The sequence below is a fragment of the Jaculus jaculus genome, chromosome 6, assembly GCF_020740685.1.
Source record: "Jaculus jaculus isolate mJacJac1 chromosome 6, mJacJac1.mat.Y.cur, whole genome shotgun sequence".
Taxonomy (NCBI): domain Eukaryota; kingdom Metazoa; phylum Chordata; class Mammalia; order Rodentia; family Dipodidae; genus Jaculus; species Jaculus jaculus.
The window spans coordinates 83,164,142-83,169,644 of record NC_059107.1 but is presented as its reverse complement, the minus strand read 5'-3'; the positions used below and the strand labels follow the sequence as shown (position 1 = coordinate 83,169,644).

General features: G+C 41.2%; 1 pseudogene; it reads right to left on the bottom strand.

The window, feature by feature from the left end:
- Window positions 1-1,645: 1,645 nt before the first annotated feature.
- LOC123461906 lies at window positions 1,646-1,832 on the bottom strand (annotated as a pseudogene).
- Window positions 1,833-5,503: the final 3,671 nt, after the last annotated feature.

The window sequence follows — 5,503 nt, the reverse complement described above, 5'->3', positions numbered from 1 at the left end:
CCTCATCTGTCAGACTTTGTAAGCAATCAGCATTAACCGCTGAACCATCTCTCCACCCCTGTCATATTTTAGGATCAACCTTTGCTTTTATGTTTTCTTTCCATTTAAATTTTGTTTCCTATAGCTTTTAGTGTTCTACCTCATCATCAGTATAATCATTTTTAGATTTTTCACTTTTAAGTCACTATAGGCTTTAAAATTATTTTGTGTATTTTATTCATTATTTATCTGAGAGAGAGAGAGGGAGAGAGAGAAAGGCCAACAGGGAGAATGAGTATGGGTGCACCAGGGCTTCCTGCCATTGCAGATGAGCTATAGATGCATGCACCACTTAATGCATCTGGCTTATGTGGGTCCTGATCAAACCCAGTTGTTTAGACTTTGCCGGCAAGTACCTTAACATCTGAGCCATCTCTCCAGCCCCACTACATGCTTTTATGTTTTCTTTACTGACTTTTCCAATAGCTGAAGTCTTTGAGGACCCATGCTTTTATTTCTTCTGAGTGTTTTTTTTTTTTTTTTTTTTGTGAGGTAGCCCAGGCTGACCTAGAATTCACTATGTAGTCTCTGGGTGGCCTTGAACTCACAGCAATCCTCCTACCTCTGCCTCCCTGTACTCTGAGTTTTATCATGGAGGCTAATTGGTTGATATGTTTTATAATTTTAGATTGTGAGATATTGTTTGCTTGACTTTTATATGTTAATGTGTTTTTAGAGTTTTGAATTTGAATCCCAACCTCATGGAAGTTAGCATGAAGTAATAAATCTTTGGAAAGACTTTAGACACCACAAATATGGGTCAAGATAAACACATCTTGTTTATTCTCTTTGATGGTAGGTAGACAACCTTCATTTTTGTTTTTGTTTTTTGAGGCAGCGTCTCACTCTAGCCCAGACTGACTTGGAATTCACTAAGTAGTCTCAGGGTGGCCTTGAACTCACAGTAATCCTCCTACCTCTGCCTCCCAAATGCTGGGATTAAAGGCGTGTGCTACCACGCCTGGCTCAGACAGTCTTTTTTTCCAGGCTTCTCTGGATGTGAGAGCACATGTGGGGGTTTAATTTCAATTTCTTTCCTTATGTAAGTTCACAGTCCTATTTTCTGTCTCCAAGTAGTCATAAAACACAAGACTTTAGGCTGGGTGTGGTGGTGCACGCCTTTAATCCCAGCACTCGGGAAGCAGAGGTAGGAGGATCAATAGCTGTGAGTTCAAGGCCACCCTGAGAATACATAGTGGATTTCAGGTTAGCCTGGGCTAGAGTAAAACCAACCTCAAAACCAAAAACAAACAAACAAACAAACAAGAGACTTTAGATAATGGAAACCCAGCAATGCTTTGAGGCCAACTGAATGTTTTTTGTTTTTTTTTTAAATTTTTATTTATTTATTTATTTGAGAGCGACAGACACAGAGAGAAAGACAGATAGAGGGAGAGAGAGAGAATGGGTGCGCCAGGGCTTCCAGCCTCTGCAAACGAACTCCAGACGCGTGTGCCCCCTTGTGCATCTGGCTAACGTGGGACCTGGGGAACCGAGCCTCGAACCGGGGTCCTTAGGCTTCACAGGCAAGCGCTTAACCGCTAAGCCATCTCTCCAGCCCCTGAATGTTTTTTTATCTTTTAATTTTTTTACTTCTTTTTTTAATGACTGTCTCCTGCATGGCTTGTCTCCACAGGACTGAGACATAGGAATATGCAGGTGCAGACCCACAGGCCCAGCCTCATCTCCAACGTTGTGGAAAGGGACTGTACATCATGGAGCAGAGCCTTATGCTCCCCTGTGCCACTTGGACAGAGCCTCAGGACAGTGTCCTCCCAGAGTATTCTCACTGGACCAATTAAACTTTTGATGCCAGCCTACAAATGGGTGTTACATTTTTAGCCTAGGTTCCTAAACATTCCTTTCCTTTGCCTTCCTTCCTTCCTTCCTTCCTCCCTCCCTCCCTCCCTCCCTCCCTCCTTCCTTCCTTCCTTCCTTCCTTCCTTCCTTCCTTCCTCCTTCCTTCACAAACTCTACTGTGCATTGGAAAAGATTAATGTTATATTCTGTTAAGTTTTTCTAGTTATATATAGAAACTTTGTTTTGTTTGTTTTTTGAGGTGGGGTCTCACTGTAGCCCAGGCTGACTTGGAATTCATTATGTAGTCTCAGGGTGGCCTGGAACTCACAGCAATCCTCCTACCTCTGCCTCCCAAGTGCTGGGATTAAAGACGTGCGCCACCATGCTTGGCTTCATGGAAACATTTTTCAAAGCATGTAGTTTTCTACTGTTCACACAATTTCTGTGTCTTGTGTTCTGAAGCAGTGGACTAACAAAACCTGCCGCTTACTGGATGTTTTTGCTGAGCCGAGTGCTTTGGCTGTGCTAGCTTGCAGTCACCTTTACTGTAAAGTGGGCTGTTCTATGAACAGGACCTGTGCATTGTTTCTCCTTGTGTATCTCTTACACAGCAAACATCATAACAGGCAGGCATTTGTTCTTCTGTGTTCTTATTTTTTTGTTCTACAATGTAAGTTCCATAAGAATGGAGACTGTATCTATCTTGGCCTTAATTGGATTTCTAATGTCTATGTAAACAATTCTTTATTAGCTCTCAAGAACTTTTTTCCATAGTTAAGAACAGAATCTGTGATGGAGGTGGTAGTGTGCTTGGTTTCAGATGAAAACCTGGGCCGAGAGAAGTGAAGTTCTTGTCCCAGGTCTGGAGATAGTACTTGACATACGCTAAAGGGTCACTTGATGGCCCAGCCCACACCCTTGTTATGTGGGACTCCATTTCTTTCACTAGGTTTTGAGAAGCTAAGGTGAATTATAAAAGCAGTTTTATTAAATAACTGCAACAAATTGTTCACATCATAAGTTTCAAATTACTTTTAATTTTAATATTGTTAAGTAAGTTATATGGAATTAAGGAATTTCCAGAGTCAGCATGCTAGGGTAATATGTCCAAGCCCTATTCATTATACAATTTTTGTCCTATTCCTGAGAAGTAGAAGACTCATTTAGTTTGGGAATTTATTTACCTTGGGAATATATTTTGAGTTCTTACCCAAGATGAGGGAAATATTAAAAAAAAGTTCCGGTCTTTCTTTTCTTTCTCATTCTTCTTCTCCTCTGCTATGATAGAGAAGGTTTGGAACAGGGTGAGCCATTTGGTGGTAGAGTGCTTGCCTAACATGTGCAAAGCTTTGGGTTCAATCTCAGCACTACTTAGTCAAACAAACAAACAAACCCCAAAGAAAAAGCTGAAAGCTATTATGTTTATTGAATGTATTATAAGTCAGTTAATAATAATTTTAAAAATACCACAAAATTGGGAAGTTCAAAATGTCCTATTCTTAAAAATCTCTAAAGAGGACTAGAGATGGCTTAGCAGTTAAGGCACTTGCCTGCAAAGCCAAAGGACCCAGGTTTGATTCCCTAGGATCCATGTGAGCCAGGTACACAAAGGGGTGCATGTGTCTGGAGTTTTTTTGCAGTGGCTAGAGGCCCTGGCACACCCCTGCTCACACACACTCTCTCTTTCACTTGCTCTCAAATAAATAAATAAAATATTTAAAAAATCTCTAAAGATCCTGACACAGGTTTTAAAATTGTGCTACTTTGAATAAACTGTAAGAGTTTTTGAGGGTATATCTTTTTGTCATGTGCATATTTTTTATTGACACCTTCCATAATTGTAAACAATAGCCCATGGTAATTCCCTCCCTCCCCCCACTTTCCCCTTGGAAACTCCACTGTCCATCATATCCCCTCCCCCTCTCAATAAGCCTCTGTTTTATTTTGATGTCATGATCTTGTCCTGTTATGATGGTCTTGTGTAGGTAGTGTCAGGCCCTGTGAGGTCATGGATATTTTAAAATGGCGGTGAGAGTCGGATGAATATTGTAGAGCCCCAATAGCTGGAGACAAGATTCTCACAAGAGAGAAGCTGCTGAGTCGAAAGGCGTTTTGGATCTTTCTACAGTAAATCTGCAAGAACTGCTGTGGTTCATCCTTAGATAGAAACTGAAAACAAATGAATATATGTGCTTTGCGCATGAAGTTGACCTGTTGTGCCATTTTAAGCTTAGTGTTATGAGAAAAGTGACTCCTGTTGTCTGAAAGAACAATTTCTGAAGCCCCTGGGAAACATTCTTATACTTCCAATATTAATTTTAAAAAAATGTTCTCTCCAGGGTTCTACTGCAGGAGGTAGAATCGGAATCTAGTTCCCTGAAAACCTGAGCCTTGATTCTTGCATTGCACTGCCTTGGGTCCCACAGCAGTGTGCACAGAGGGCAGCCTTTCAGCGTTGAATGACCGCGACCTGTGTTTATGCTACTTGCACACCGATACTATTTTAACCACAAAACATTTGGGTAGATTGTGTTTTTAAAAAGTATACTATAGGGGCTAGAGAGAGGGCTTTTAAGGCACTTGCTTGCAAAGCCCTAAGGACCCAGATTTAATTCCCTAGAACCCATGTAAGCCAGATACACCAGGTGGCACATGCGTCTGGAGTTTGTTTGCAGTGGCTGGATGTGCCCATTCTTTCTCTCTCCCCACTCTCTTTTTCTCTCACACAAATAAAATATTTAAAAAATATACTGGAAAAATTAATGTTTAGGAGATAAGACTATTTAGAAAATAAAACACTTTGAGGCAAAGTAAAATGTGATATATTTATTTCCATGTATCTGTGGATGGAGAAGATGCCATCGATCATGCACTGCTAGGGTCAAGGGATAGCCCTTATTGCTTGTTTCTTTCCTTTCCTGCCATGTTTGTTGACACCAGCTGAAGGCCTTTGGAGGCTGCCATGCAAATAATGATGGATAAGCCTCTGAATAGGGCTCAGTGGGGTAACTTCTCACCACAGGAGGCATCCTGTTCTGGACTGGGCTGTTTAGGTTTTCTTCTCTTGAGTGGACCTAAGGTCCCCTCTTAGTTAGGTAAGTTCTCTGAAGCCTTCCAGACAAATCTCATCCTTTGTCCATGTCAAAAAGCCCTTTAGACAAATTTAAGGACAAATATAATGTCGCACAGTGTCAGTTATGGGATGGCAAGTACTGACCCCTGTCTTTTAGGACAAATTAGGTTCTTAACTAATCCTACCTCTTCCCTGACAGGGAGAGAGAAAATTCATGTGACTAGAGTTTGTGTGAGGTGTAGAGGATTTCTGGATTTCCTAAGTCCTCTTTCTGGTCCCATGCTAGAACTTCTGCCTTAAAATCAACTTCACCATGTGACATTCCCCAATACTGGAAGAAGAAAAGCTTTACTCATATGCAGACAGACCACAAGTTCACTCTGAATGACCACTAACTTAGGAGCTAATGCAAGTGCTTATTGAAGTACAGCCTGCAGGGTCTGAGGAATAGTGAAAGAGAGCTAGTTAACATGAGGACTGGGGCTTGGAGAGTGGTTGAGAGGTTCTGGAGTTATCAACATAGAGACAGAAGTTGAATTTAATTAATTCATCAAATATTTACTGAGCTCCTGAACATGCTAGGTGTTCTGC